This window comes from Microcaecilia unicolor, chromosome 3 (assembly GCF_901765095.1).
Source record: "Microcaecilia unicolor chromosome 3, aMicUni1.1, whole genome shotgun sequence".
NCBI lineage: Eukaryota > Metazoa > Chordata > Amphibia > Gymnophiona > Siphonopidae > Microcaecilia > Microcaecilia unicolor.
This window is the reverse complement of record NC_044033.1, coordinates 46,914,896-46,936,604: the sequence shown is the minus strand read 5'-3', so window position 1 is coordinate 46,936,604 and position 21,709 is coordinate 46,914,896. Positions and strand designations below refer to the sequence as shown.

Sequence of the window (21,709 nt, the reverse complement as noted above, 5' to 3'; positions counted from 1 at the left end):
CCAGAATGGATACATAATTCCATATAGAGGTCCAATGCCACAATCAAACTATTACCCTAACAATGCTGCCTCTATTCACGCACATCACCAGGTTGCTAGGGTCAAGATAAACAAAGAATTGCTATTAGGCAGAATAGCGGGCCCGTTTGTAGACCCACCGTTCAAGGAGATGATAGTGTCTCCAATAGGCATAATTCCAAAGAAGGAGCCGGGGAAGTTTAGGCTGATCCATAACCTGTCCTACCCATAGGAACCTCAGTAAACGATTATATTGACCCTAGCAGTTGTACAGTGCAATACGCATCGGTAGACCACGCCATTAAGCTAATCAGGCGCCATGGCAGTCAAGCACATTTAGCGAAGGCAGATGTGGAATCGGCTTTTAGGCTGTTGCCAGTGCACCCGCAGTCATTTCACTTGTTAGGTTTCAGATTCCAGGATAACTTCTATTTCGATAAATGCGTCCCTATGGGATGCTCGATCTCTTGCGCCTATTTCGAACAGTTCAGTACCTTTATCCATTGGATAGTGGAGCAGATAGCCCCCACGGGAGCACTTGTGCACTACCTGGATGACTTCCTCTTCATAGGTTGGGATACTCACGCGTGTATGGCCGTGTTACAGGTTTTTATCCAGGTAGCGTGCAACTTTGGTATCCCACTAGCTGAAGAAAAAACGGTAGGGCCCAATCAGACCATTACTTTCTTGGGTATTGAATTGGATGTTCCCAACCAATGATCCAGACTTCCACCTGAGAAAATAGATAAGCTATTTCCCATGGGGCGCATATTTGCCAGGAAGCTAGCCTTAGCAACTACAGGGGTGAAGAAAGCACACTTTCACATACGAATTACACGGGACATCAAGCTGGATTTAAGGGTGTGGGCTACATTCTTAGCGCAGTTTAACGGGATATCATTCTGGCACGATTCACCACCCCAGCGGAAGCGCTACAGTTCTTCACGGATGTGGCATGGGGGGGGAAGGTTTCGGAATTTATTTCCAGGGGGCTTCGTGTGCCGCACGTTGGCCACCACATTGGGTCACGGCAGGGACCACATGTGACATCACATTCCTGGAACTGTTCCCGATAATGGCCGCATTCCACATCTGGGGAAGGCCTTGGCAAATAAGAATATTGTATTTAACTCCGACAATATGGCAGTAGTGGAATCCCTTAACCGGTTGTCCACCCATACTCTTCCCACAATTAACCTACTCAGAGAGATAGTTTTACAATGTCTCCTACACAATATAATGATTAGGGCTAAACACATACCAGGCAGGCACAATGTTATAGCGGACGCTCTTTCTCGTTTCCAGTTTACAGACTTCAAATCCCGGGCTCCCTGGGCGGAGGAAGCGCAGACCCCGGTCCTGGACAGCGTCTGGCAATTTGGCCCGCCGACGTTTTGGACCTGATGCTGCGATCCCTGTCGGACACTACGCAGAGAAGATATAAGTTGCACTACATGCCTATATTCAGCACATTGAAGAGCAAGGGGGTACCAACATATTCTCTGCCCCTTCCCTGGTCCAATACATATTAGCGGCTCGCAAAGAGGGGAATTAGCAGAAACCAAGTGTCACTCACTATAGCAGCCATCAGTTTTTTCGCCAAAGCAATAGCTGGCCAAAACCCAGCTAGGTCCTTCGTAGTCACCAGAATGATGAAGGGATGGGGTAGAGCGGAGTTGCCTCAGGCAGACAGGAGACAGCCCATTACGAGTAAAGAGATGGTTCATCTCTTCGCGGCACTAGATATAATATGCGATAGTGACTTTGAGTGCCGCCTATTCAAATGCGCATTCTCCTTAGCATGGCACGCGGCTCTGCGCATCAGCGAGTTGGTGGCCAAATCCAAGCATGCCCGACCTGACATGGCCCTCTTACTACGTGACATTGCCATGACTGGATCCGCCATTGACGGATGAATTTTGGTGATATTATAGAGAAAGAAACAACAGGTTTTAGGAGTCTGTTGAATATGTGCAGAGAAGGAGAGAGAGGAGTCGAAGATGACCCCAAGGTTACGAACTGATGAGACAGGAGGATTGTCTGACAAAGCCTGCCACTAGTGAATCCATGTTGCCTCAGGTCCTGTAATCCACTGGATTCTAAAAACTTTATTCTCTGTTTTTAAAAGCATTTCCATTCATTTACTTACCACATAAGTCAGACTACCAGCCTGTAGTTCCCAACCTCTTCCTTACTTCCGGTTTTGTGGAGTGGGACCACATCTACTCTTTTTCAGTCCTCTGGGACCACTCCCGACTCTAGAAAAACATTCCAAAAGGTCAGCCAGTGTAGCTGCTAGAACTTAGCCTCAGATGCATGCCATCCAGCCATCCAGCCCCATCGCTTTCTCCACCTTTAGTTTAGCCAGCTCCTCACAAACACAGTTCTCTGAAAAATCATTCAAGGACTACCACCCCTCCATTCCTTCTACATATCCCTCCCCCCCCCCCCCCCCCCCCCCGCTCACTTGTGAGTCTCACAATGCCAGTTTTGCACTTTCTCCTATCACTAAGTTTTGTTCTCCCCTCCCCCCCATTTTACCATATTGGCTATTTTTTTCTTCCATTTGCTTCTTTGCTTTCCTGACTACTCTAACTACTACTACTAACTAACTAAGATTTCTAAAGCGCTACTAGGGTTACGCAGCGCTGTACAGTTTAAACATAGAAGGACAGTCCCTGCTCAAAGAGCTTACAATCTAAAAGACAAGAGAACAATCTAAAGACAAGTGTACAATCTAGAGGACGAGTGAACAGTTAATCTGATAGGGTGGATAGATTGGGGCATTCTATATTTCTCAAGCGGTTAGGCGCCGAAGGTAGCATTGAAGAGGTGAGTTTTAAGCAGAGATTTGAAGATGGGGAGGGGGCATGGCATATGGGTAAAGGAAGATTGTTCCAGGCATAGGGTGAGGCAAGGCAGAATGAGCGGAGCCTGGAATTGTAGTTGCAGTCTCTTGTAGTTTATAAAGACTAACCTCTTTTTTCCTTACCCTTTTCAGCTACTACTTTTGAGAACCAAAGCTGCCTCCTTTTTACTCTTACTTTTATTTACTTTCCTTACAGTGGGATCAGTAGGAAAAATGAGGAAGGATGTCCAAACTGACATAACCAGAAGGGAAGGAGACAGAAGATGGGAGTGAGGCAGAATGTTATCTTAGGTTATAGATTACTTATCACCCACCAACTTCTTCAATTTGAGATTCAAGGCGAGGTTCAATAAATGTAAAGAAGACACTGATGCAAAACATCAGGAATTACATAAAATGAATATAAAAATTGAGAATTAACCAAAAAAGCATCATCCTACTAAACATGCCAAAACTTTATGAAAAGAATAACACTTCACTCAACGCAAACCTGCAGGAAGATTATTCCATAAATGAACTGCTAAAAATAAAAAAGAATGAGAAAATAAATCCTTGAATCTCATAACTTTAACTGTAGGTAGTGCTAAAAGCAACCGATTACAGCGCCTAGTATGTGAATTTGAATTTATGTTTAAACGGTTTTTATTGATACCATAACAAAGAAACAATGGTAATATTGACAGTGCATTTCTCATCTACACTCCCAACAATACATTACTTGCAAATACAGAACAGTATCTGAAAACGTTTACATTTTTCACCCGGAACCCACCCTCCTCCCTCTCCCCTCCGCCCTCCGATGCTGCAAACTTTATAACATAACTATCAGTAGATCTAAAGCTCCACTGAATTAAACTATCATTTTGGGAAACAGAAGACCCATGAGACTGCTAAATAAAATTTTTATATGTCTGTCAGTCTCTCCTCTCTCCCATGTATTTCTTTCCCCTCATCTATGCCTCTGGAGGTTTGGTCTCTGATAACCCCCCAAGACGATGAACGGGATGTTCCTAAATCTAATCCTCTATACCCCCCTTCCCTTATCCAACTCTCCCTAAACAGAACTACTACTACTACTTAACATTTCTAGAGCGCTACTAGGGTTACGCAGCGCTATACAGTTTAACAAAGAAGGACAGTCCCTGCTCAAAGGAAAGGGAAAGAAAGGGAAAAAAAAACCTATTAAATTTTGTAGACGTGTGCAGCAGGCATAAGCCCCCAACCCAAAATCATCCAATGGAGCTTATAACATCTATTGACGGTATTTTTACATAGCATTCAAAATCTGACTTCTCGCCCTATGAGACAGGGATTGTATGTATGCATCCCATATGCTGAAAAACTGTTTCTTTTGTTTAGGAGAATTACCAGCACTCTTCCTCTCCAGTAACATCAGTGAATGTAGATGATTTCTCCACGCCCAAAAAGATGGTTTCCCATCTCCTATCCATTCACCTAGTATGATTCTTTTCCCCAATATTAGCCCTTTCCGCACAAATAAATTTATTTCCTTCTTGTTAATTCCAAATTTTTCATATTTATCTAAAAGTACTCCTTCAGGTTTAATCAGCAGAGAGCATCCCCATAGCCCCCCCCCCCCCCCCCCCCCCCCCCCCCATATATCTCAGAATCTTCCACCACAATGCCTGCACCATGGGACACTTCCAAAAGGCATGGAAAAAGGAGTTAATATCTTGCTTGTACATAAGTACATAAGCACTGGCACGCTGGGAAAAGACCAAAGGTCCATCAAGTCCAGCACTCCGTCTCCGACAGCGGCCAATCCAGGCCCCAAGAACCTGGCAAAACCCCAAAATTTAATAACGATCAATGGACTTTTCCTTCAGGAATCTGTCCAGACCCCCTTTAAACTCAGCAAGACTTTGGACAAGTCGGTGTTTCAACTCCCCCTATTCGAAACATCTGCTCCTGTGTAAAGTACCTTCTGTGTAATACCCGATACTGACATTCCCTCAACTCTGCACTTATGGAGATTTCTGGGATTCTCCTGATCAGTGTCAATAAATCAGACCCAGTAAGTGGGTCCTCCAAGTCTCGACTCCACTTTTCTGACAATGCCGTTCGGGGTACACCCACCAATCGTCGTTGTATGGCCTTATAAATTTGTGAAACAGACATTCCCCCCTCTCGAAATTGGCCAAAAAATTCTTCTGATTGCCCATTTTAATAGCCAATTTCCCTCTATCTAGGGACTTATGATAGTGTTGTAGTTGCGTATATGCTAACACATCCTGGCCTCTACTCCTTCTTTTGTCTGCATATGAGCCCAGCCAAGCAATCTACCCTCCTCATCCATCACATGTTGTAAAAGGATCAGGCCTTGGTCCGCCCATCTTTTGAAGCTAATGTTCTCTTGCCCTGGAGAAAATTGCATGTTGCCCCGAATGGGTATCTGGTCCGAAATTCCCGGGTCCCCTCCCAATAGTTGAGCTATATATTTCCACGCCTCCTGCACCGACCCAGTGGCGTTCCTAGGGGGGCTGACACCCGGGGCGGATCGCCGATGCACCCCGCCCCCCCCCCCCCCGGTGCAGCGCGACCCCCCCCCCCGACGAAAGGACACCCCCCCACACTCCGGCGAAGGACCCCCCCGGGTGCACACTGCTGGGGGGGTGCCACGCGCCGGTCAGCGTCGTTCGTTTCCATGCTCCCTCTGCCCCGGAACAGGTTACTTCCTGTTCCAGGGCAGAGGGAGCATGGAAACGAACGACGCTGACTGGCGCGCGGCACCCACCCAGCGGCGTGCACCCGGGGCAGACCACCCCCCCCCTTGGTACGCCACTGCACCGACTGCAACAGAACACTATGCCTCATCGCTTTTGGGAGCATCTTCCCAGTTTCATGAAGTAGGTAATTAATGTGCCATGGACTATAGTGCTCCGTTTTGAGTTCTATAGGTGTAAACTCATGTTCCTCTAAGAACCAGTCCCCAAGATGTTGTAATAAGCAAGCTTGATTATATACTCGCAGATTGGACAACCCCATGCCTCCAAATTTCCAGGAGCCTATAAGATATTTAAATGCCATTTTGGCTTTCTTCCCTGCCCAACAAAATCTGGATAATAGCTTCTGTAGTGCTTGCAAGTCCCGCTTCAACAACCTAATCGGCAGCACTTGAAGCACATACAGCCATCTAGGGAATAGAACCATATTAAATAATTGTATTCTACCATGAATTGATAGTGGTAGATGGATCCACTTTAGCAGCCAGTCTTTAGTAGATTGTAATAGCCTATCCACATTATGCCGGTATAACAAGGCACTTCTATTACAAAGTCTCATCCCTAAGTATCTAAAAGATGAATCTTCCCACTTTAGCGGGAATGCCCCCCTCCAATCTCGGCGCGCCGATGTACATGTTGGCAGAGCTAAGGATTTGGTTAAATTTAATTTAAGACCAGAAAAATCGCCATACTCTCTCAAACTCTCCATCAATGTCATTAAGGAGCTCTGGGGTTCTGTAATATGAAACAATACATCCTCTGCAAACACAGATATTTTAAATTCTTGCTTCCCTACACGAACTCCTTTTGTCTCAGGATTGCCCACAACCTCTCGCACCAGGGGGTCTATGGATAATACAAATATAAGAGGGGATAGGGGGCAACCCTGTCTAGTACCCCTACTGATCTCAAATGGGATAGAAAGCATCCCATTTAATCCAATCATTGCCTGAGGCGATATATACAGGGTCTGCACTACTCTTAAGAAAAAGTCTCCCACCCCATAATGTTGCATGGTATTGAATAAAAACCTCCAATCGAAATGGTCGAAGGCTTTTTCTGCGTCAAAACTTACTAGTAGAGATGGTACCTTCGACCGTTCCACCTGTTCAAAGGAAATGAGGATTCTTCTCATATTTTTGGTTATGGTTTGTCCACGCACAAATCCCACTTGTGGTTCAGCTATCACAGCAGGTAATACCCTGGCCAATCTATTCGCCAAAACCTTAGCAAACAGCTTAGCCTCCGTGTTCAGTAAAGAAATTGGTCTGTACGAGGCGGCCTGTTTGGGATCTTTCCCAGGCTTCAACAACAGAATAATCTGAGCTAACCTGAGAGATCCAAGTAAAGTCCCATCCTGGACAAACTGCATAAATAACGCTTGCAGCAAGGGTACAACAGACGGTGACAGAAGCTTGTAGAATTCTACTCGTAGTCCATCTGGACCTGGGGACTTACACAGTGCACTTTGCTGGATGGCCAGGGCCACCTCATCCTCTGTTATTGGGTCGTCTAACTTGTCCCGATCTTTCTCTGGTATTCGGGGGAGGGCTAAACTATTTAAGAATACCTCTCCCTCCATCGCCTCTTCCTCCGGCCTGGCATAAAGCCTTTTATAGTAGTTTACAAACACCTCTGCAATTTCTGAGTCTTCCCTCACCAAGACCCCATCTCCTTTTTCTATATGAACAATCCGGGAAGGACCTCTTGTTCCTTTAACTAATTTCGCCATTAATTTCCCAGATTTGTTACCATGTCGGTATAATTGAAACTTATAGTATTGCAGCGACTTTATTGCCCTGGCGTGAAGCAATTCCCCCAGCGCAGTTTGCAATGCTATCAATGAACTACGTCTGTCTTCTGAAGGGGATTTTCCATACAATATCCGTTCCTTAATCAGCTGTTTTTCAAGTCTTAAGATTTCCCGATCTCTCGCCTTTCTCTTAAACGCAGTGTAAGCAATAATAGCCCCTCTAAGCACTGCTTTGGCCGCCTTCCAAAAAAGCACTGGCGTATGCGCATGTTCAGCGTTGTTAACCTGGTATTCATTCCATTTATTTACCAACTATTCTCGGAATTCAACATCCCAATAGAGTTGTATTGGAAACCTTCAACTGTAGGACCCCCCTGCTTCCGGTCCTATCTTTACCGAACACCACACCATGACATGGTCTGACACTCTGTATGCACCAATTCCTGCCTCCAACACTGCTGAAAAAAGTGATGTCGACACCAAACAATAGTCAATGCGTGATTGCGACCCATGGGCCCTTGAAAGATGTGTGTAATCTTTATCACCGGGATGTAGCGTCCGCCAAACATCTAAAATGTGCAAAGTAGAACACAGTAATGGAATCCTTCTACTCTGATTCCCCACCTCTCGTGCAGAGCCCAGAGACTTGACCATACTCGGGTCGTGTACCATGTTAAAGTCTCCTCCCATTAATATTGGAATATCTGGCATCTCTAATAGCCTATGCATGATAGATTGCGTGATTTTATGATCATAGACATTTGGGCCATATACGTTACACAGTAGCATCTCTTTTTTGCAAATCATAGCTCTCACAATTAGAATTCTTCCCTTAGGATCCCTCCAAGTTTGTAATTTATGTACCTCCAACCCTTTCCGAAATCGAATCATCAACCCTGCCGTGCGATTAATCGCTGGGGCTTCCACTAAATCTCCCACCCACTATTTTTTTAATTTCATATGTTCTATCGTAGATAGATGGGTTTCTTGTAAAAATACCACATCTGCTCTCTGCCGATTTAAGGCCTGCATAATTTTTTGCCTCTTGACAGGTGAAGACGCTCTGTTAACATTCCAAGAAATTAATTTAATTGGAGTCATGTGTAATAAAAATGATTATACATCCAACTATCTATTACTGTAAGCCGGGCTTCAGGGCCACCCAAGCATATGGCCCTCCAACCCAAAACCCTTTCAATAAGTGTTCCATCTTCAACCTCCTCCCCCACCGCACACGTCAATCTACTATGAAACAAACAACAATATAACAAACCCAATAAAAGAAACCAATCCCTTCCCAAACATAGACCCCACCCTCCATCCCCCCACCCTCTTTTAATAGCTGTTCCCTTCCCATTCCCCCTCCCCCTTGCCTACTGTCCCATCCTATTTCACCCAGTCCAATCTAAGGTCCGTGTGAAGAGCTCGCCCCCGAGCCCCCCCCCCCTTTCACCCTAATCCAGCCTCCTGCTCTTTTTTACATCATACCTTGGAACATCATCTCGTGTTGCCAATATCCGTTATACATGCATGTCAGCCAATCCACACATTTACATTCACTCCCCCCCTATACTGTCCCAACTTTACTCTCTCATATTATTATCTTCTATCATAGCCTGAATTACATACAGTGGTGGAAATAAGTATTTGATCCCTTGCTGATTTTGTAAGTTTGCCCACTGACAAAGACATGAGCAGCCCATAATTGAAGGGTAGGTTATTGGTAACAGTGAGAGATAGCACATCACAAATTAAATCCGGAAAATCACATTGTGGAAAGTATATGAATTTATTTGCATTCTGCAGAGGGAAATAAGTATTTAATCCCTCTGGCAAACAAGACCTAATACTTGGTGGCAAAACCCTTGTTGGCAAGCACAGCGGTCAGACGTCTTCTGTAGTTGATGATGAGGTTTGCACACATGTCAGGAGGAATTTTGGTCCACTCCTCTTTGCAGATCATCTCTAAATCATTAAGAGTTCTGGGCTGTCGCTTGGCAACTCGCAGCTTCAGCTCCCTCCATAAGTTTTCAATGGGATTAAGGTCTGGTGACTGGCTAGGCCACTCCATGACCCTAATGTGCTTCTTCCTGAGCCACTCCTTTGTTGCCTTGGCTGTATGTTTTGGGTCATTGTCGTGCTGGAAGACCCAGCCACGACCCATTTTTAAGGCCCTGGCGGAGGGAAGGAGGTTGTCACTCAGAATTGTACGGTACATGGCCCCATCCATTCTCCCATTGATGCGGTGAAGTAGTCCTGTGCCCTTAGCAGAGAAACACCCCCAAAACATAACATTTCCACCTCCATGCTTGACAGTGGGGACGGTGTTCTTTGGGTCATAGGCAGCATTTCTCTTCCTCCAAACACGGCGAGTTGAGTTCATGCCAAAGAGCTCAATTTTTGTCTCATCTGACCACAGCACCTTCTCCCAATCACTCTCGGCATCATCCAGGTGTTCACTGGCAAACTTCAGACGGGCCGTCACATGTGCCTTCCGGAGCAGGGGGACCTTGCGGGCACTGCAGGATTGCAATCCGTTATGTCGTAATGTGTTACCAATGGTTTTCGTGGTGACAGTGGTCCCAGCTGCCTTGAGATCATTGACAAGTTCCCCCCTTGTAGTTGTAGGCTGATTTCTAACCTTCCTCATGATCAAGGATACCCCACGAGGTGAGATTTTGCGTGGAGCCCCAGATCTTTGTCGATTGACAGTCATTTTGTACTTCTTCCATTTTCTTACTATGGCACCAACAGTTGTCTCCTTCTCGCCCAGCGTCTTACTGATGGTTTTGTAGCCCATTCCAGCCTTGTGCAGGTGTATGATCTTGTCCCTGACATCCTTAGACAGCTCCTTGCTCTTGGCCATTTTGTAGAGGTTAGAGTCTGACTGATTCACTGAGTCTGTGGACAGGTGTCTTTCATACAGGTGACCATTGCCGACAGCTGTCTGTCATGCAGGTAACGAGTTGATTTGGAGCATCTACCTGGTCTGTAGGGGCCAGATCTCTTACTGGTTGGTGGGGGATCAAATACTTATTTCCCTCTGCAGAATGCAAATAAATTCATATACTTTCCACAATGTGATTTTCCGGATTTAATTTGTGATGTGCTATCTCTCACTGTTACCAATAACCTACCCTTCAATTATGGGCTGCTCATGTCTTTGTCAGTGGGCAAACTTACAAAATCAGCAAGGGATCAAATACTTATTTCCACCACTGTATCTTTGCCATACAGTGTGATTGCAGCGCTATATTGGCATAATAATAATTTACATATATTCATACCTACTAATCTGCTCATTTCTAAAGAAAACCCCTTTTTCTCCATTCATCTATCATACTCTGACACTCAATCACAATCATCTCATCCCATATCCCCTCCACTAAGCACCCGGCCCCATGTTGTTGTAGCTTAAGTTTATTCCCTACTTCAGTATTGGAACAGTCCCATCCCTTTACCGCCACTTGTGCTATCCACTGCGCGTAGTTTCTCCAAAGTCACTCTCAAAGAATGTCTATAGTGTAGCAGACCATCTCACGGAAACCTCACTGAACTTTCTCCGCTTAATCGGGTCTGGATGTAAAGTGACCAAGAAGAAACAAGTCCACTGCAAGTCTTTACACCGTACACTGAAATCTCCATGTGCCGACCCGTGAGGCCAGCAGCGATATCGTCTGGCCGCAGTTCAACCGGTGTAGCACATTAAAGTTCATTAGGATGTCCCACAGAGCAATACACCAACTCAGAAAAATTATATCGTCCACCAGGTTTCCACCCAGCATAGTTGTTTGAGGCTAGTGAGGCTGCACATAGGCTAATCCACCGCGGATGTTTGTAAAATTTAATTACTTCTACTCTCCAGAAACCATAGATTTAAATGACTCTCACTATATTCCATAGGGCACTGTTACTTCTTCCTGTTTCTAGCTCCTCTCCCATCCCGTCCTCTGGGTATTGCATAGCCATATCATTGGGAGGGCAATGTCTGGAGAAAAGCCTTTGCCCCATCAGCCGTTTCAAATAGTTGCGGTTTCCCTTCCATGAATACTTTTAGACGGGCAGGGTAGAGCAACGCAAACTGAATTTGTCTCCGATGTAACTCTCCACAGATCGGAGCGTAGGCCTTACGTAGTATCGAGATCCTGGAAGAGAAGTCCTGAAAACATAACACCCGCTGGTTTTCAAACATTAGTGGTCCTTTACTCCTCATGGCTCTTAATATTTCAGTTTTATGGACAAAGTTCAACAACTTGAAAATGACCACTCGTGGTCGCGCCTCTGCGGACCGCTGTGGGCCTAATCGATGTGCCCTCTCAATGCGCAGCACTCCTGCTTCCGACTGTAGTTGTAGACTCTCACTTAGCCAGGTTTCCAGAAAACTCCGAAGTTCCGGTTCAGCAACTTTTTCAGACAGACCCACCAGGCGTAAATTTCCCCGCCGGGATCTGTTCTCTGCATCATCTAGCTGATCTTCTAAGGTTTGTACCTTTTTTCGTAGTTCTTCATGCCCAGTAGTCAGCTGTAGGACCTTATCTTTGAGATCCGACACCCGCTGACAGCATGTTGCAAATTCTCCATTTAACGCTTCCAGCCTGCCATCTATAATATCAAGTTTGTCGGTGACCCCTTGAAATCGCCTGTCCAGCGAAGCATCGATCGCCATTTTTACTTCGTTGACGATCTCCGCGGCCCACGCGGATCCTACTGTGCCTTGTCCTGAGTCGCCATCCTCCGCCATCTTGTTCTCGCTCTGGCATGGCTTCTCTTTCTCCTTTCTCGGCACCCGCGATGCCATCGTCTTCGAAGAAGTCAATTTATATCCTCCGCAGTTTATATTCCTAAATTCGCTGTTTGTTAAGATATGGCCTTCAACAAACCCTTTTTAAATAGCGATTTGCGGGATGGGGCCCGGGAGCGCTCTTCTCTTACTGCTGCTCTTACCGTGAATTTGAATTTAATATTTTTACCAATCGAATTAGACCCTCCGGACAAGTACCTTCTAAAATCTTAAAAACTAGACAGCGCACCTTAAAATGTATATGAGGTTGTACTTGTAACCAATGTAACTCATTGAACAGAGGAGTCACATAGTCACTGTGATACTTACAATAAATCAGTCTAGCAGCAGAATACTGAATTCATTGGATTTTGCGAGTCAATTTAGAAGCTAATCCCGGGTACGAAGAATTGGCATAGTCAAGTAGGGCTAAGACTGAATGTTGCACAATAATTCTAAAATGATCCCACAAGAAGTAAGAATGCAGTAGATGTGGCTGTTTTAGCTTAAAGTAGGCTTTTCGAACCAAATTATTAATCTGGGGTTCCATAGTTAATGTAGAGTCTAAAAGCATCCCCCAAAACTTAGAAACTCTTTCAACTTTTAATTGAATCCCATCACTAGTTGGAATGAACTGGGGGATGTTTGGCAAATTAAAGGCAAACCATAGGATTCTAGTCTTATCTGTATTTAATTTTAAGTCATACAGATGTAGACCAATCTCTAATCCTTCTAATGCAATATTCTATGATAGAAGGAATGGAACTTACATCATTACTGATAGGGACCAACACAAAAATATCACCAGCATATGACAGCATACGCTTAGAAAAACTTGTCTAATCAAGCTCATGAATAAGTTATATAAGAGGGGGGAAAGGGGAGAACCCTGAGGTACCCACAGGGGGGCACCCGTGAAGATGAAAAAGTACTGTCTTTTACTACCAAGTACTGTCATGTCCCAACATGATGACAGCAGGATAGATGGATGCAAAGTGGCTCCTTCCCCTCAATGAAAGCAAGGGACAGAAGCAGCAGGAGAGAAAAAGAAGGATGGCCACTACTATCCATATTAGGGGAGAGAAAGGTTGAGTAACTCCCTCTTTAGTAATAGCAGGGGGAAGGGAGACAGGAAGACCCTAATTGTTGAAGAGAGCTGGGATTTTTGAACAAAGGGCATATTCTGCAGCAGTTTTCATTGTCTTAATATCGTAGGAAGCTATTTTTGTTGAAGTTCATGGTTCACTTTCAGAAACACAGAGAGTCCTTACTCCTTCCACCAGGATACTTACATTTTCAGAGCTCATAAAGTTCTCACTAATTTTAGTCAAGTTTTGCTTTTCTTAGAGCTTAAGCTATCCTATAAAACTGAATATTCGGATTTGATTCAATTTAGCCCTGAATACATTACTCGTATTCAGCTGAATAGTGATTTAAATTTGAATACAGATAATCCGGGGCTCTACTGTTCTCAATCATACTAAAATAAACATTTGATCTCTAATCTCATTTTGCTGCTTTTATTATTTTTTATGTTAAAACTCATTGCTCATTATTCGTATTTGGCTGAATAATTTATTTATTTGTTACATTTGTATCCCACATTTTCACACCTATTTGCAGGCTCAATGTGGCTTACATAGTACCGTAAAGGCGATCGCCAAGTCCGGTATGGAAACAAATACAATTTGATGTTAGACCGGGTAGGTTGGTATATTCAGGTACAAAGGATCGAGGGTAGGAAGGAATATATAGTTTCCAGTACAGTCTAAGGTTTTGCTATTTTTCATTATTCGTATTTGGCCGATTAGTAAAAGATGCTATCAGTACAGCTGTAGTTATTTTTCTATTTTCGTACAGGCAGCCAGAGTTACACTGCTGAGCCCACAGTTGAGTTCCTGAAAATGGAAGAGGTTCCTGACAGTGATTTGCTGGATGGAGGAGAGGAGAATACAGATACCAAGAGAGGTGAGCCAAGAACTCCTTTATAATAAAATCCTTGCTATGTGCCATGGAGTATTTCTACCATTCACATACATGGTGAATATTATTAGTGATTTACAGGTATATTTTTATTTCTTAGAAATTAGAATTCAGTTTTCTTAAACTACCAGGCATGAGGTTTAGAGTCCGGGTCCTGAATTTCCCAGTCTCCAGGAGTTTTTAGTTAGTGAATATAATCAAAGTTAAGGGAATCGCTGCAAAGACTGGAGGTGAGAATGACGTGTCCAGAGCTAGACAAACTATCCTGATCTCATGTGTCATATGATAAAAGCTACTTGCACCTGTCTACAATCAACACTTTTTCCTTTTATGTGACATATGGAAGTATAGCCAAGCAAATGTCTTTAAAAGACTCCTGTGGGGGATATTGGTCTATACATGTTTTATTCAATAGCTGTATAATTTATATACATACTTTCATTTTTATCTCATAGATGATGGGTTTGGGAACAAGAGTAAGAGAATGAGAGTGTACGATGGGCAGCAGAGGGAGGAATGGAAACACAATGACAGCCCAGATCCTTCAGTTGATTGTCTGGAAAGTATTAGCAGAGTAATACCACATAGCATAAAAGAAAATGCCCTAAAAGGAGAGAAACCCAATGTATGTATTGAACAAGACAGCAATTCCACCCACTGTGCAAATCTCAAGCAAAATCAGAGACTTCATGGAGAGACACTTCTTCAGAGCACTGTATTCAAGGAAAGGTTCATTGGGAAGTCAAACCTGGCAGAGCAAAATAAAATTCACAGACATTGTATTGAATATGGAAAATATTTGACATATTCTGTACATGATAAAAACTTTAGTCAGGTATTTGATCTGAGAAGACATGAATTAATCAACACTGGAAAGAAACAAGTAGATGAAATGAACCTCAAGGGAGTGAAGCTATTTAAATGTTCAGTATGCGATAGAAATTTCACTCGAAGTAATAACCTCAGAATACATGAAAGAATCCATACAGGAGAAAAACCTTTTAAATGTTTTCAATGTGATAAGTGTTTCCATTCCAAATCTGATCTAAAAAAGCATGAAAGAATTCACACAGGAGAGAAACCATATAAATGTTCTGAATGTGATAAGTATTTCCGTACCAAATCTGATCTAAAAAAGCATGAAATAATTCACACAGGAGAGAAACCATATAAATGTTCTGAATGTGCTAAAAGCTTCAAACAAAAACGTTATCTCAGAATTCATGAAAAAATTCATACTGGAGAGAAACTGTTTAAATGTTCTAAATGTGCTAAAAGCTTCAATCAAAAAAGTTATCTCAGAATTCATGAAAGTATTCATACTGGAGAGAAACCATTTAAATGTTCTAAATGTGATAAAAGCTTCAATCAAAAAAGTTATCTCAGAAGTCATGAAAAAATTCATACTGGAGAGAAACTGTTTAAATGTTCTAAATGTGATAAAACGTTCAATCGAAAAAATAACCTCAGAATTCATGAAACAATTCACACTGGAGACAAACTGTATAACAGCTCTAAAATGTGATAAAAGCTTTTGTCTCAAGAATAATCGTGGAATCCACACTGGAGATAAACCATATAAATGCTCTGAATGTGATAAAACCTTCACTCAAAACTGTAAACTCAGAAATTCATGAAAGAATCCATACTGGAGAAAAAACATTTAAATGCTCTAAATGTCATAAATGTTGCCATTTAAAATCTGTTCTAAGAATTCATGAAAGAGTCCATGTTGAAGAGAAACCATATAAATGTTCTAAATGTGATAAAAGCTTCACTCAAAACTGTAAACTCAAAATTCATGAAAGAATCCATACTGGAGAAAAAACATTTAAATGCTCTAAATGTCATAAATCTTGCCATTTAAAATCTGTTCTAAGAATTCATGAAAGAGTCCATGTTGAAGAGAAACCATATAAATGTTCTAAATGTGATAAAAGCTTCACTCAGAAACATAACCTTGGAATTCATGAAAAAGGTCATACTGGAGAAAAACCTTTTAAGTGTTCTGAATGTGATAAAAGCTTTACTCAAAAAAAGTGATCTCAGACGTCATGAAAGAATTCATACTGGAGAGAAGCCATATAAATGTACTGAATGTGAGAAAAACTTCACTCAAAAATACAATTTCAGAATTCACAAAAGAATCCACACTGGAGATAAAGAAAACTGGGAATACAAAAAGTTTACATGTTCCTCTCCTTAACTATAAGATGAGCAATTGATAATTGCAGCTCAGGACTGCAAATTACAGACAAAATTCACATCAAGTTTAGAAAAAGCTGGTACAACAGACATCTGCAGATTTTACTAGAAAGATTTTAAGAATTCTTCATCTTGTTGCTGGCTGCAAAGGTTTGATGGCTGAAAATTTCTGTACAGAAAGGAACACGAAGGTGGCGAGTTTGATCCATTGGAATCTTTATAAATATTACAACATTGCAGGCAAATGAAGAGGTTATGGTCACCTAGGTCATTCCCATTCCAACTGATAAAACATGGATTAAGGAGACTGGACATAGTTATACAAGAGAAGACCACCAGAATGGCATTGTTCAGTTCAGTCCCAAGTGATTGCTCTGTATTGTATGCAGTACCAAGAAGTGCTGTATAAGAACAAGAAAATGGGGCAGAAAGATACAGAAGTATTTCCTATTATTTTGGCACCACAAGCTTAATAAAATGGAATTTTCAAGCATACTTGGATAGGTTGCCTATACGTGTTACTTTGTATAAACTCCAGAAGAAAGCTGTCTGACATATTGTGCAAGTATTACAGCTTGGCATTAGGAGTCAGGTCCTTTACTGTCATGATATGGGGAAAATTAACCCATGAGGAGACTTTTGTCCCCTAAGAGAAATAATTTTTAAATATTCTGAATGTGATAAATAAAAATGTGAATAGAAAACAGAGAGATGCTTCAGCAGCCAGAACAAGTTAATGGGGTGTTAAATGTTTGCTGGTCAAAGGAGCCATTGTTGGGAAAGATTGTAAGTTGTATGGGTTGGGGAAGGTATGCTAAGGAATGGATGAGGAGAGATTCAGTTGTGTTTTACACTATTCTATTCCGTTTCTTATATTCTACTTCCATTCACATGAAGCTGTCTTCTGTTTCATATGGCTCATCCCTTTGAATGTTCAGCCTTGTCATTGAGCTTTTATTTGTTCTAGACTTAGAATAAGTGGCATATTTTACAGGATACAATACAGGAGTCATGAATGCTGCTGGAATAAGGTTATATTTGAACTGCTATGTCTTAAAGGCTATTGGTGTTATTCTGCACCAAGGGTAGGTTGACTTAGGGGAGAGGAATGCTGCGGGTGCTGTGGTGCATTCCAAAGAGTAGGTGAGACCCAAGATCACCCCCGAGCTCCCCTGAAACCTTTACCCATTATCAGTGAGCCCTTTGATTGAATAGCTGTGGATTATAGTGGGGCCTCTAGCTGTCCCTAGCCAGACTGGGAAAAGATATATATTGACAGTGGTGGACTTTGCTACCAGATATCCTGAAGTGGTAGCCTTATCCTCTATAGAATCAGAGAAAATTGCCACTGCCCTGCTGGAAATATTTTCCCGGGTAGGATATCCACAAGAAATACTCTCAAACCAAGGGACACAATTTATGTCTGAGCTGATCCAAAATCTGTGGGTACACTGTGGAGTGAAATCTGTACGTACCACACCATATCACCCTGAAACTAATGGGTTGGTGGAGAGATTTAATGGTACATTAAAGCACATGTTAAAGCATTTCATAGAAACAGGAGACCTTGACTGGGAGAAATACTTGCCCTACCTACTGTTTGCGTACAGAGAAGTACCTCAGGAGTCTACAGGGTTCTCCCCATTTGAGCTGCTTTATGACTGGAGGGTGAGAGGGCCCCTTCACCTAATAAGAGAACATTGGGAGGGGTAAGTTGATACCTCTGACCCCTGTAATTGAATATGTAGTTAATATAAGACAGAGATTAGAAGAACTTGTGGGCTTCATCAGAGATAACTTGCAGGCAGCCCAGACTAAGCAAAAGACCAGGTATGATTGTAAGGCCCAAAATAGAGAGTATTATGAGAGCCAGCAGATACTTATTTTAGTCCCAGTTCGTCAAAATAAACTTCAGGCTATTTGGGCGGGACCTTACAAGGTCATAAGGCGCCTGAATGATACAAACTACGTTTTATCTATGGACTCTTGACAGAAAGCAGCATCATTTTTCATGTAAATATGTTAAAGGCCTAGTCAAATCGCACAGCTATGGTACTAGCTGTGTGCAGCCTACCAGAAGAGTGTCAGGATAGTGAGCCCATACCTGACATCTTAGCAGAGACCTTACCAGAGGGATCTATACAACAAATTGTAACTGGAGAGCAATTAACCCCCATCCAAAGAAAGCAGTTAGAAGCAGTATTTTAGCTGATGTGTTTTCCACTAAACCAGGACTTACCCATTTGGCTAATCAAAATGTAAACATGGGTGGCCATGACCCACTGATTCAGGGTCCCTATCGAATATCTGCTGAGGTGTGGAGAAATATGAAGCAGGAGATTGATGAGATGTTAGCCCTAGGTGATATAAAGAAATCTCATAGTCCTTGGGCTTCTGTAGTTCTCGTTCCCAAAAAAGATAGCACAACCTGCTTCTGCGTGGATTACAGGAGACTTAATGATTGTACTGTATCTGACGCCTATCCGATGCCCTTAGTCAAGGTTACTGGCAGATCCCCCTAACAGCTGCTGCTCAGGAGCGATCAGAATTTATTACCCCATTTGGTCTGTATGAGTTTACTGTAATGCCTTTTGGAAGCTATACAAGACTGGCCCACTCCTCAAATTAAAAAGCAAGTGTTGGCCTTCCTTGGAAGAGCGGGTTATTATAGGAAGTTTGTGCCTCACTACAGCACCATAGCCAAGCCCCTAACTGACCTGACTAAAAAGAGACTACACCAAATAGTTATCTGGTTGCCAGAGTGTGAAGCGGCCTTCCAGGCATTAAATACAGTATTAGCTACCAATCCAGTACTGGCTGCACCTGATTACCAGGAAAGATTTGTGGTGAAGACTGATGCCTCGGCATATGGCATTGGGGCTGTACTCAAGTGAATAGCAGAGGGGAGGAGCACCCCATTGTTGCAAGCTCCTTGACAGAGAGGTAGCCTATGCCGCTATTGAAAAAGAGTGTCTGGGCTTAGTGTGGGCCTTCAAGAAGTTACAACCATATCTGTATGGGCGAGACTTTACTGTCATCACAGATCACAATCCATTGGTCTGGCAGAAGAGGATCTCAGGAGAGAATGGGAAGCTACTCTGGTCTGACCATTTTTGGATTACTTTTTCTTTCTAAAAAGTTATGGGTCTTGGGGGGGGGGGGATCAGATTAACCGTGAGACCTTATGGGAAAAGGCTTTAGCTGCCCAGACTGATAAGGAGAGGGAGAGTGTAGACTCCTAGGAACATCACTTACAGTCTTCCTGTTATCAGGTAATAAATGAGGAGGTACTTTTTAACAGAAATGAAGGATAAACATGATGGGGAGAAATGAAAAAAAAAATAGACTTTTCAGCAGATTTTAGCCCATACGCAGCAGAGCTTTAGAAGTGTTAACTCCCATTCTTTTTTGTTCTCTCTCTCTCTCTCTCTCTCTTTCACACAGACTCTTGAATAAAAGATTCAATTACTCTCTCTTCTTTAACTTCCAAACAAAAATGATGTTTACTTACAGTTTCTTCAGATAACTATTTACATCATACTTGCAGTAGACATGGTAAAACTACTGAATACAAAAATCTGTCAGTTGGTTATCATACAGCTTGAAGAGAGATTGCTAACACCATCTTATGCTGACACAGACTGACTCACTCTCAGAGCAACTAGAGTGACTCAGACACACCCACAAGACATTACACTATATCCAATGACATCATAGCTCATAGAATTGTTGACAGTTAATGCATGCAGCACTTGTCTTTCACATATTCCTACATACCCCTTCACATGCATTATTGTCCAACAATTTAATTCTTATATATTTATTTATATACATACAGTCCTAGCTTTTCTCGTAGATTTTCAAAATTTCTTACAGCTAGCGGTTTCGTCAAGATATCAGCAATCATTTGGTCAGTTTGTTTATATTGCAAACTTATTACTCCTTGCCTTGATAATTCTCTGACATTATGGAATTTTGTTGCAATATGTTTTGTTCTAGACTGTACCCTGTCATTTATTGACAACCTTATACAGCTTTCATTGTCTTCAAAAATCTGTATCGGTCTCTGCTGTTCTATACCAAAATCTGTACACAGTTTTTCTATCCACATTAGTTCACGACATGCTTCAGACACAGCAACATATTCTGCTTCTGTGGATGATAAACTTACAATGGTTTGTTTATGACTTGCCCATGAAATAGATGTTTTTCCATACATAAACACATACCCACTTGTGGATTTGTAATCTGAATGATCTCCAGCCCAATCAGAATCACAGTAACAAATCAATTTCTGATTACTATTTACCGGAATCACCAATTTACAGTCAATTGTACCTTTCAAATATCTTACCACTCTTTTTACAGCAGTCCAGTCAGTCTTAGTAGGCTTGTTCACTCTTCTACTTAAAATTCCTACAGCATTAGCTATATCAACTCTGTAAGTGGTAGTTAGATACAAAAGTTTTCCTATTGCAGATCTGTATAGAATGTTATCTGGTAATGGTTCCCTTTCAGTTTCATCCCTCTGAAAATCTGTGGTCATAGGTGAACCTACTGAGTGTGCTTCCTGCATACCCATACTTTCAATAAGATCATTAATCTTTTGTTTCTGACTTATTAAATAAGAACCATCTTTCTGTTTTTCAATATTCATACCTAAATAGTATGACACATTTCCAAGTTCAGTTATTTCAACATTCTGATTTAAACACTTTACAATGTCTTTATACTCTTTTTCACTTTCACTTGCTATAAGCAAATCATCTACAAATGCTAAAATGTACACACAATGACCTTCCTTTTGTCTAGTATACAAGCATTTATCTGCTTCTCCTTGCTTAAAATCTAAATCAGTTAACATTTCATGCATTTTCTCATTCCAGCATCTTGCACTTTGCTTTAAACCATATAAACCTTTGTTCAGTTTACACACTAAATGACTGTTATTTGTATCTATGAAACCTTCTGTTTGTTTCATATACAAGTCTTCAGATATATCTCCATGAAGAAATGCTGTTTTAACATCTATGTGTTTCACTTGCATTTTCTTTGATGCAGCTATGCTTAGGAGAGTTCTGATTGTTGTATGTTTCACTACTGGTGCAAATACTTCATCATAATCTTCACCATATTTTTGAAGATAACCTTTTGCTACCAGTCTGGCTTTATATCTTTCTACTTGTCCTTGTGCATTTATTTTCAACTTAAATACCCACTTGCATCCTATGGCCTTTTTGCCATGGGGTAATTCAGTTAAGTTCCATGTTTTGTTTTTATGCAACGCGTCGATTTCATCTTGTGCAGCTTTTTTCCATTCTTCTGCTTCTTTTTTAGACATTTGATCAATTTCATCC

At 42.1% G+C, this 21,709-nt stretch overlaps 1 pseudogene; it reads left to right on the top strand.

Moving 5' to 3' along the window:
- Positions 1 to 16,930, top strand: part of LOC115465427 — a 40,650-nt pseudogene extending 23,720 nt beyond the window's left edge.
- The last annotated feature ends 4,779 nt before the right edge of the window (positions 16,931 to 21,709 follow it).